The sequence below is a fragment of the Phyllobates terribilis genome, unplaced genomic scaffold (assembly GCF_046119375.1).
Source record: "Phyllobates terribilis strain yellow unplaced genomic scaffold, ASM4611937v1 Scaffold_117__1_contigs__length_5270597, whole genome shotgun sequence".
NCBI lineage: Eukaryota > Metazoa > Chordata > Amphibia > Anura > Dendrobatidae > Phyllobates > Phyllobates terribilis.
Window position 1 is genome coordinate 4,019,428 of NW_027362877.1, and position 12,650 is coordinate 4,032,077.

Below are 12,650 nucleotides of genomic sequence, written 5' to 3' on the forward strand. Positions count from 1 at the left end.
GCACAAAACTGTGGCCAACTGCACTTTTATGCACGCCTAAAACAAATGACACCGTGGGATCCCAGGCTAGACGGCATCCACAGTGGCCTATATCTGCCTCATTACAGGGAATCCTCCGTCATGGGTTCCGTCTGAATCATGTATTTCAGAGGTTTACACGGAAACTCTGGTGTAAGCGCTCAGCGCAGAGCACAGGATAAATGTGAGCAGAGCCTTACTGCGATCTTTGGGAGACATAATAAACAAATCAGTAGCAGGTGAAGAATTGGTTTTATTTATTTTTTATGCCGTTCCTCGTGTGATATAACTGATTAGATTACTTTATTCTTCGGGTCGGTGCGATTACAGAGATACCAGATTCATATCTGTTTTTTATGATTGACAGCTGTCACACACTAAAAGACGCTTTTTTTTGCAAAATCTAGTTTTTGCATCGCCATATTTTGAGAGCTATCATTTTTCCATATTTCGGCCGACAGAGTCATGTGATGGCTTGTTTTTTGCGGGACGAGTTGACATTTTTATTGGTACCATTTTTGGGTACGTGACATTTCTTGATCGTTTTCTATTCCGTTTTTGGGAGGTAAAATTAACAAAAACAAACAATTCAGGAATTGTTTTTTGAGGGTTTTTTTTATGCCGTTCTGCGTGTGGTAAAAGTGATCAGGCAGCGTTATTCTTCGGGTCAGTACGTTTACAGCGATACTACACTTACTGTATTTTTTTTATGTTTTGGCGCTTTTACACAATAAAACAATTTTATAGAAAAAAATATTTTTTTTGCATTGCTTTATTCTGAGCGCTATAACTTTTTTATTTTTCAGCTGATAGAGCTGTATGGCGGCTTTTTTTTTGCAGAACAAGATGACGTTTTCAGCGGTACCATTTTTATTTCTATTTTGCTTTTTGATAGCATTTTTTTCCACTTTTTGTTTGGCGATATGATGAAAAAGCATATTTTTTGCTCCGTTTTTTATTTATTTTTATTACGGTGTGCACAGAAGGAGTTAATTAGTGTGACAGTTTTATAGCTCGGGTTGTTTCAGACGCGGCGATACCAAATATGTGTACTTTTTTTGGTTTTGTAAAAATATACGGATTTATTGGTTTAATATTTTATTTGTTTATTTTGTGATTTTTTTTAACAGTTTAAAAACTTTTTTTAAACTTTTTTTACATTTTTACTTAGTCCCTGTATGGGACATTAATTTTTATTTTTCTGATCACTGATCTCATGTAATGTAATAGACATATATTACATTACATGAGATCTTCGCTGACTGTTTCACAGTCAGTCTCCTGCCTGGCTTCAGCTGCAGGCTGAGCCAGACAGGACACCATATATGGCAGATCTGGAGGCGGTCATGTGACCTCCAGCTGCCATAGCAACCCCAGGTCCTGGAAGGTATCAGGGGTCGTCGGAGAGGTAAGTAAGACGACCCCCTCTCCTCCTTCTATCTTCTATATGCCGCGATCACTATAGATCGCGGCATATAGAACATAGCAAAGGGTTAACATCATTGGGACCTGATCCAATCAGGTCCCGATGATGTCCCCTGTCAGAGCTAACGCTCTGCACCAGAATCGCAGTGCTTGCAGGACCCTGGGGGTCCTGAGCGCTGCGAGACCACCCACCGTTTTTAAACATTGGCGCTGCACAGAACCCAGCAAGCACTGACTTTTATCTACAGTGGGCGGTCGGGAACCGGTTAAAGTAATGATGGCCACTCATTTTTCTTTACTTAGCTGCTTTTTTCTTGCCATAATACAAATTCTAACAGTCTATTCAGTAGGACTATCAGCTGTGTATCCACCTGACTTCTGCAGAACACAACTGATGGTCCCAACCCCATTTATAAGGCAAGAAATCCCACTTATTAAACCTGACAGGGCACACCTGTGAAGTGAAAACCATTTCCGGTGACTACCTCTTGAAGCTCATCAAGAGAATGCCAAGAGTGTGCAAAGCAGTCATCAAAGCAAAAGGTGGCTACTTTGAAGAACCTAGAATATAAGGCATATTTTCAGTTGTTTCACACTTTTTTGTTAAGTATATAATTCCACATGTGGTAAAATTAACACACCATGACAGGCTTTCCATCTTCCCCATATCTTATAATATTTGTGCAAAGCTTTCCTTTTTTTTAGTACACCCCTTCCTCTAGCCGAACCAATAAATGCAACTTCTCACTAAATTCTCTATATTTTGGAGGACAGTTACTTAACCAGTGTGCTGCTATAATTTTTCTTATTCGGTAAAGTGCCTTTTTAATCGCCAATCTTTCATTTTCATCTTCAATTACTCCGTCCAGATACCCCAGCTCACAAACTATAGGTTGCATTGGGATATTTACATCAAATACACCATTTAAGTAACCAACAATGTGTTTCCAAAAATTTTCAAGAGAGCTACATATACCCAAAACCTGTGTAAAATATCAGCGGGACCCGTCCCACACCTTGGACGTACATCATCTGCTCTCACTCCTATTTTATGGAGAGATTTAGGATTTCTATACACCCGGTGTAATAGATAGAACTGTGACCATCTCTGGGCTTCACTAGTGGACAGCTATGGAACGGAGGACATTATTATGTCCCAATAATCAGGATCAATTCTACCAATATCCTTCTCCCATTTTTCTTTAAGGCTTAATGGAGATTTTGAAATAAAAGTGTTCTAGTCGTATTCTGTAGGATCTAGAGATGGCTCCTTTTATATCGCTCTGGTTTGTAACCATAGAGAATAATAAATCATTATCTATTTTAAGTTTTTTTGATTTTGTCTTGTTTAAGCCAAGCATGTCGTATTTGGAGATATTGGAAGAAATATTTATTTGGGAGAAGAAATTCCTCTTTTAGCTGTTGGAAATATCCCACTTATCTGGAGTTGGGCTATAATAGTAGCCAGACCAGCATTTCTCCAGGGGCTAAAGCCCTCTCATCTACACATCTCTGGAAGTCTAGGGTTGAGCCATATAGGGGTAAATGGTGTATATCCATCTATATCTAACAGCTGCTTAGCTTTTTCCCATGTCTTGATCATAAGGAGCACCGTTGGTAGTTTCTTTTGCTGCCTCCCTTGGTAGCCAACCTCCAAAAAGGGGATAATCGGGACACCTTCTGTATGATCTTGCAGCACGGTCACAATATTACCCTGCGGTAGTTTGAACTGTTGAAGTTACGTCGCTAAGAAATATAGCCATGGATTTGGTGCAGCTAGACCGCCCTCCTCTATTTCCCTCTGCAACGTGTCATATTTAATGCGAGTACTCCCCTTCCTCCAAATCAATTCCCTAAACATGGCCTGAAATTTGTAAAAGTGTTTCAGGGGAAGCCATACCGGGGTGTTGTGGATAATATAAAGCAGTTGGGGCATCAGTATCATCTTAACCAGGTTCGTTCGTCCAATGGCCGATAAGGGTATTTTGCACCAGGTATTGATTTTTTGTTGAAACTTGGCGTATAAGGGGAGCAGGCTCAAAGAGACAAAGGCTCTGATATATGAATTCCTAGATGATTAAATTCCCGTCCCACTGTCAAGTGTGTTTGGTGTACTTTAGAGTTTTGAGATAATTCATCTACCGGCATTAATATAGACTTATCCCAATTGATTCGAAGCCCCGAATGACCTCCAAATTCATTTACAATTGCAATAGTGTTACCAGAGAACTATCAGTATTCCCAAGGAACATCAGAAGGTCATCTGCATACAATGCAACTTTTTCCTCTCCTGTATTGTAGATAAAGCCTTTCACCTCTCTACTAGATCGTAATTTAACAGCAAGTGGCTCTATAGCCAAGGCAAATAGCAAGGGAGAGAGAGGACACTCCTGTCTAGTCCCCCTACACAATTTAAGGGCGTTTGACAAGGAACCATTAGCTATGATTTTAGCTCCAGGATTAGAGTATAAGGCTGTGTGCCCACGATGTGTTTTGTAAGCGTTTCCGCTGCGGCAATTCCGCTGCAGAAGGCCCGCCATGTTCCCCAATGATAATCCTCATGTGCTGTGCACATGCTGCGGAAATTTCCGCTGCGGATTATCATTGTGGAAAAAAACGCAGCACTACCAATTATTTTGCGGAAGCGCTGCGTTTTTGCCGCCATTGACTTGCATTAGAACGCGCCAATTCCGCAAGACTGCATCTGTACTTGCGTAATTGGCGCGTTCTAATGTGCGGATGGTACTCGGGGGTAGAGGAGAGGAGAGTCTCATCCACACCCAGGTACCATTAAAAAAGCTGTAAAAAAAAGAATAAAATAAAATAATAAATATATACTTACCTTCTGGTGGCCCGCGCTGCGCTCCTCCTTGCTTCCCGGCACTTCGCGATGGAATGAAGGACCTGCGCTAACGTCAGAGTCATGTGACGGGTCAAGCGACGCTGACGTCGGCAGGTCCTTCATTCCACCTGCTGCCGGAAGCCGGGACGGTGAAGCAAGACTGCGCGGGCCATCGGAAGGTAAGTATACATTTATTTTTTGACATTCTCTCGGTCATACTATATAAATCCATGCTGTTTGCTGTTTGCATGGATTTATATAGTGTGACCGAGTTGTCAAGTACTTTTTCAAGTGATGCTAAAATCGCTTGGAAAGCGCTTGTCAACCCGCATGCGGAAATGCAAGTGAAGAACGCTTCACATCTGCATGTCCCTGGCAGGAAAACGCATGTACAATCCGCATGTACAATCCTCATGTACAATCCGCATGTACAATCCGCATGTACAATCCGATTGTACAATCCTCATGTACAATCCGCATGTATTTTATTCTGCCAGGGAGATGCAGAAACGCTCAGGAAAAAATCCGGAGCATTTCCACATCGTGGGCACAGTTTAATCCATGAGAGGAAGGATGTTCCAAAGCCCATAGCCCTCATAACAGACCAAAGGGTCTCCCACTCTACGCTGTCGAAAGCCTTCGCGGCATCGAGTGAGAGCACAGCCCTCTCTCCCACATTTAGGGGCTGCATCTGGAGGTTAATGTATTGACGTCCAAGGTTTATTGAGGTCGATTTGGTGGGCATGATCCCGTCCAGTCTTCATGTACCAAATGTGTGATGACTTTTAAGAAGTCTCAAAGCCAGCGGCTTGGGTAGAATTTTTATATCCACTGACAATGATGCAATGGGCCTATACGAGTCTGCACATGTTGGATCCTTCCCTGGTTTAGGGATGAGAACTATGGCTGCCTCGCACATGGAGTCTGGTAAAGTCCCCACTCTGAATGCCTCATGAAACACCTCCAGTAGCCGAGGCAGTATCACTGATCCCATTTCTTTGTATAATTCAGATGGGATCCCGTCCGTACCCGGGGCCTTATTGTTTTGGAGATTGCTCAGTGCTACTTCTAGCTCCTCCACCAAGAGGGGCGCATCCAAGGCCCCCTCTGTTCATCCGATAACTGAGGCAGTTGCAGACCATTAATGTAATTATCAATTTCTTCAGGTGTTTTACAAAGTTTTGAAGAATATAACTGCTTGAAAAAACTAAAGAATTCTATTAAATGTCTTCTGGGTCGGTAACCATGGATCCATTAGAAGTATTGATTGCAGAAATCGCTGAGGAACCCGGCTGTGCTCCAGCTATTGTAGCTAGAAGATGACCGGCGCCTTCCCCCTCATTGTAAAGGCTTTGATGGGATTCAAATTTTTAACAACAGGTTCCCGATTGTGTTTGGAAACCACGTCCAATTTCAAAACACGCCCATTTGGGGGCCACACCCATTGTATTAGCCACACCCATTGTGTTAGCCACACCCATTTTGCTAGCCACACCCATTTTCACTCACACTTTCCTCAACACAAGATACATGTAATGGTAACTGAAAGGAAAAGCGCTTTACCCTTGTTACCCTACTTATACCTTTATTTATAGTCTCATTGCCTCCTGGCAAGTACATGATGTTCCAGCCACTTCTTAGTATGCTGACTAGAGTTAAAGGGGTACTCCAGAGAAATAAACAATTATTCTAATGGCTATGCCTTCATAAGCCGTAAAGATAGCATCTGTAGTGCCTGCGATCCCGAGTGATGGTGGACTGGCTGCTCCTTGGTGCTCCCCCTCCCGTATGGGACGTCACGTCACAGATAAGGGGGTGAGGTCTGCTTCTAGTAGTTACCAGCCCCCCGATACTATCTGCTTCTATGTAGTCTGAGATCAGGGGGCGTGGTGGGGGGGCGAGGCCAGTCCCTGCAAGCAGCGGTAAATCTATGTAATGCTAATACATGCTGCAATCCTCAACTCAGTTGTGTCCTGACCTCTACAACTTTATCACTCTGGATTCTGTCAGACATGGTAAAATCTCCCCCACCCCCACCAAGTCCCATTATTATGCCCTGATCCTTATACTGAGCACCAATCGTACATGGGTTTATAGTCTGTCTATCCATCATCTATCCATCCATTTTTGTATATATTCTTCTATCCATCTATTTCCCTTTTATCCTTCCATCTATCCTTCTATCTGCTCAAGGACTCTCTGCAGAGAAATTGGGACCCGACTCTATATCATGGGCTCCCATGACATCTCTTCGGAGCCAACCATATCTCACCATCTTCACAACTAGGAAGCTTCTCACTATCAAGCCATCCTCAGAGTAGGACAAAGTGGGCGAAGTACCAGGAACTTTGTATCGCAAAGTCTTTCGCTCCAATGAGACCAACTACCACCCTGAAGGATTCAAGGACCAACTGGAGTTCCTCTACCTGATTGGTGGATCGCAGAGACTTAGAACATACCATCACCTTGATGTTCTCTTCAACCAACCACCTAGAAACTGAACCTTATTCTAGTCTCTTGACCCACTGCATGCTAACCCTCACTGACCCTTTCTCTTATTGCATGCTGGCCGTCACTGACCCTTTCTCTTATTGCATGCTGGTCCTCACTGACCCTTTTTCTTATTGCATGCTTTCCCTCACTGACCCTTTTTCTTACTGCATGCTGACCCTCACTGACCCTTTCTCTTATTGCATGCTGACCCTCATTGACCCTTTTTCTTATTGCATGCTGACCCTCATTGACCCTTTTTCTTACTGCATGCTGGCCCTCACTGACCCTTTTTCTAACAGCATGCTGGCCCTCATTGACCCTTTTTCTTATTGCATGCTGGCCCTCACTGACCCTTTTTCTTACTGCATGCTGGCCCTCACTGACCCTTTTTCTTATTGCATGCTGGCCCTCATTAACCCTTTTTCTTACTGCATGCTGGCCCTCATTGACCCTTTTTCTTACTGCATGCTGGCCCTAACTGACCCTTTTTCTTATTGCATGCTGGTCCTCATTGACCCTTTCTCTTACTGCATGCTGGCCCTCATTGACCCTTTTTCTTACTGCATGCTGACCCTCACTGACCCTTTTTCTTCCTGCATGCTGGCCCTCATTGACCCTTTTTCTTATTGCATGCTGGCCCTCACTGACCCTTTTTCTTACTGCATGCTGGCCCTCACTGACCCTTTTTCTTATTGCATGCTGGCCCTCATTGACCCTTTTTCTTACTGCATGCTGGCCCTCATTGAGACTTTTTCTTACTGCATGCTGGCCCTCATTGACCCTTTTTCTTACTGCATGCTGGCCCTCATTGACCCTTTTTCTTACTGCATGCGGGCCCTCACTGACCCTTTTTCTTACTGCATGCGGGCCCTCACTGACCCTTTTTCTTACTGCATGCGGGCCCTCACTGACCCTTTTTCTTACTGCATGCGGGCCCTCACTGACCCTTTTTCTTACTGCATGCGGGCCCTCACTGACCCTTTTTCTTACTGCATGCTGGCCCTCACTGACCCTTTTTCTTACTGCATGCTGGCCCTCATTGACCCTTTTTCTTACTGCATGCTGGCCCTCATTGACCCTTTTTCTTACTGCATGCTGGCCCTCACTGACCCTTTTTCTTACTGCATGCGGGCCCTCACTGACCCTTTTTCTTACTGCATGCGGGCCCTCACTGACCCTTTTTCTTACTGCATGCTGGCCCTCATTGACCCTTTTTCTTACTGCATGCTGACCCTCACTGACCCTTTTTCTTACTGCATGCTGGCCCTCACTGACCCTTTTTCTTACTGCATGCTAGCCTTCACTGACCCTTTTTCTTACTGCATGCTGGCCCTCACTGACCCTTTTTCTTACTGCATGCTGGCCCTCACTGACCCTTTTTCTTACTGCAGGCTGGCCTTCACTGACCCTTTTTCTTACTGCATGCTAGCCCTCACTGACCCTTTTTCTTACTGCATGCTGGCCTTCACTGACCCTTTTTCTTACGGCATGCTGGCCCTCACTGACCCTTTTTCTTACGGCATGCTGGCCCTCACTGACCCTTTTTCTTACTGCATGCTGGCCCTCACTGACCCTTTATCTTGCTGCATGCTGGCCCTCACTGACCCTTTTTCTTACTGCATGCTGGCCCTCACTGACCCTTTTTCTTACTGCATGCTGGCCCTCACTGACCCTTTTTCTTACTGCATGCTGGCCCTCACTGACCCATCTTACTGCATGCTGGCCCTCACTGACCCTTTTTCTTACTGCATGCTGGCCCTCACTGACCCTTTTTCTTACTGCATGCTGGCCCTCACTGACCCGTTTTCTTACTGCATGCTGGCCCTCACTGACCCTTTTTCTTACAGCATGCTGGCCCTCACTGACGCTTTTTCTTACTGCATGCTGGCCCTCATTGACCCTTTTTCTTACTGCATGCTGGCCCTCACTGACCCTTTTTCTTACTGCATGCTGGCCCTCACTGACCCTTTTTCTTACTGCATGCTGGCCCTCAGTGACCCTTTTTCTTACTGCATGCTGGTCCTCACTGATCCATTTTCTTATTGCATGCTGGCCCTCACTGACCCTTTTTCTTACTGCATGCTGGCCCTCACTGACCCTTTTTCTTACGGCATGCTGGCCCTCACTGACCCTTTTTCTTACTGCATGCTGGCCCTCACTGACCCTTTTTCTTACTGCATGCTGGCCCTCACTGACCCTTTTTCTTACTGCATGCTGGCCCTCACTCACCCTTTTTCTTACTGCATGCTGGTCCTCACTGACCCTTTTTCTTACTGCATGCTGGCCTTCACTGACCCTTTTTCTTACTGAATGCTGGCCCTCACTGACCCTTTTTCTTACTGCATGCTGGCCCTCACTGACACTTTTTCTTACTGCATGCTGGCCCTCATTGACCCTTTTTCTTACTGCATGCTGGCCCTCACTGACCCTTTTTCTTACTGCATGCTAGCCTTCACTGACCCTTTTTCTTACTGCATGCTGGCCCTCACTGACCCTTTTTCTTACTGCATGCTAGCCCTCACTGACCCTTTTTCTTACTGCATGCTGGCCCTCACTGACCCTTTTTCTTACTGCATGCTAGCCTTCACTGGCCCTTTTCCTTACTGCATGCTGGCCCTCACTGACCCTTTTTCTTACTGCAGGATGGCCTTCACTGACCCTTTTTCTTACTGCATGCTGGCCCTCACTGACCCTTTTTCTTACTGCATGCTGGCCTTCACTGACCCCTTTTCTTACGGCATGCTGGCCCTCACTGACCCTTTTTCTTACGGCATGCTGGCCCTCACTGACCCTTTTTCTTACTGCATGCTGGCCCTCACTGACCCTTTTTCTTACTGCATGCTGGCCCTCACTGACCCTTTTTCTTACTGCATGCTGGCCCTCACTGACCCTTTTTCTTACTGCATGCTGGCCTTCACTGACCCTTTTTCTTACTGCATGCTGGCCCTCATTGACCCTTTTTCTTACTGCATGCTGGCCCTCACTGACCTTTTTTCTTACTGCATGCTGGCCTTCACTGACCCTTTTTCTTACTGCATGCTGGCCCTCACTGACCCTTTTTCTTACTGCATGCTGGCCCTCACTGACCCTTTTTCTTACTGCATGCTGGCTCTCACTGACCCTTTTTCTTACTGCATGCTGGCCCTCACTGACCCTTTTTCTTACTGCATGCTAGCCTTCACTGACCCTTTTTCCTACTGCATGCTGGCCCTCACTGACCCTTTTTCTTACCGCATGCTGGCCTTCACTGACCCTTTTTCTTACCGCATGCTGGCCCTCACTGACCCTTTTTCTTACTGCACGCTGGCCCTCACTGACCCTTTTTCTTACGGCACGCTGGCCCTCACTGACCCTTTTTCTTACTGCATGCTGGCCCTCACTGACCCTTTTTCTTACTGCATGCTGGCCCTCACTGACTCTTTTTCTTACTGCATGCTGGCTCTCACTGACCTTTTTTCTTACTGCATGCTGGCCCTCACTCACCCTTTTTCTTTCTGCATGCTGGCCCTCACTCACCCTTTTTCTTACTGCATGCTGGCCCTCATTGACCCTTTTTCTTACGGCATGCTGGCCCTCACTGACCCTTTTTCTTACGGCATGCTGGCGCTCACTGACCCTTTTTCTTACTGCATGCTGGCCCTCACTGACCCTTTTTCTTACTGCATGCTGGCCCTCATTGACCCTTTTTCTTACTGCATGCTGGCCCTCACTGACCATTTTTCTTACTGCATGCTGGCCCTCGTTGACCCTTTTTCTTACTGCATGCTGGCCCTCACTGACCCTTTTTCTTACTGCATGCTGGCCTTCACTGACCCTTTTTCTTACTGCATGCTGGCCCTCACTGACCCTTTTTCTTACTGCATGCTGGCCCTCACTGACCCTTTTTCTTACTGCATGCTGGCCCTCAATGACCCTTTTTCTTACTGCATGCTTGTTATGATCTGCTACAGAGACTAAGGAAAGAGAGGAGGTCTGTCCCTACAATAGAACTAAACTAGATCCCTACGATGTAACGGGGAACCTGATCCTGCAATTAGACCCGCTGAAGTCCTCGGCTAGTCTGAACGCAGACCTATAGATGAGAGGGAGGGATCCCTACAAGATCTAGGGACTGGGAAAAGTTGGACACCTCCTAGCAGAAATAGTAGCAGTCAAAGACAAACACACAACAAAAAGGCATAGGGGTCAGAAGACCTAGCAAAACTAACAGAGAACGGCAACAGAGCAACAAGCTAGCTCAACAGTAGTAAATACAAATGAAGTCCAGCAAAGCCAGGAGGGCGGAGCCGGATTAAATAGGCAAAAATGGTCATGTGACCAGCAAACTAAAAAAAAACTAACAGGAGAGTTGTAACAGTACCCCCTCTTCTAAGAGGATCCTCCGGATCCCCTAGGCCCAGGCTTACCAGGAAACCTCCTGTGAAACGCTCGGACAAGTCTGGAAGCAGAAACATCATCCGCCCTCACCCATGAGTTATCCTCAGGTCCGAAACCCTTCCAAGCGACGAGATACTGCAAACTCCCTCTATACCGTCTAGAATTTAGGATGCGGGAAATTTCATATTCCCCGTCCTCCACCACCGGAGGAACAGTGACAGAGGCATCACCATCCGACACATCAGCTTTTTTCAACAGAGAAACATGAAGCACCGGATTAATCCTCCAGGACGTAGGAACCTCCAGCCTAACAGCAGATTGGTTAACTATCTTAAGTACCTTAAAGGGCCCTACGAACTTGGGACCCAATTTTTTAGAAGGAATCCTCAATCGCAGATTCTTAGAGGACAACCAAACCATGTCACCAACAGCAAACAAAACCTCTTGCCGTTTCCTATCAAAGTACCTCTTAGATTTTTTGTTAGCCTCCTGAAGATTACCACGCACATCCGTCCAAACTCTCTCCAAATCACCGGAAAAACTCTCCTCCTCAGGCACAGCCGAAACCAATTTGGAGAATGACCCAAAAGATGGATGTCTCCCAGAACAACAAAAAAAAAGCGAACACCCAGCAGAAGAGGATGTATGGTTGTTAAGAGCAAATTCAGCAAGTGGCAGAAACTCAGACCACCCCTCTTGATTGTCTGCCACAAAACAACGCAAGAACTGCTCAACATCCTGGTTCTTCCTTTCTGTCTGGCCATTAGACTCAGGATGATATCCGGATGAAAACGACAAATAAACTCCCAACCTGTCACAAAAGGCACGCCAAAAACGAGCCACGAACTGAGGTCCCCTATTAGAAACAATGTCAGTAGGAACACCATGTAGTCTGACAATTTCCTTGACAAAGGCCTTGGCGAGTGTCTTAGCGCAAGGCAGTTTGATGAAGGGAACCAAGTGACACATCTTGCTAAAACGGTCCACGACCACCCAGATGACCGTGAAACCTTCAGAGGGAGGAAGGTCAGTAATAAAGTCCATAGCCAGATGTGTCCAAGGTGCACTAGGAACCTCCAGAGGGCAAAGCAACCCCGCAGCAGGAGCATGCGAAGACTTGGATCTTGCACACACAGTACATTTGGCGCACCCACGTAATGACTTCCTTCTGCCATCCAGGCCACCAAAAACTGCGACCCACAAGTCTCTTGGTCTCAGAAATTCCTGGATGACCTGCCAACCGAGACTCGTGACACTCCACAAACAAATCTCTCCTAAAGGTCCTAGGCACAAACAACCTCCCATGGGGAGTGTTAGATGGGGCATTCTCCTGTGCTTTAAGAATCTCATCCTCCAAAACGGAGTCCAAAGCAGCAATCACAACACCTTCTTGTAAAATGGTCTCCTCATCCTCCTCAACACCGACCATGGGAGAAAAGCTGCGAGACAAAGCATCCGCTTTAACATTCTTGGTACCCGGGATGTAAGTAACGGA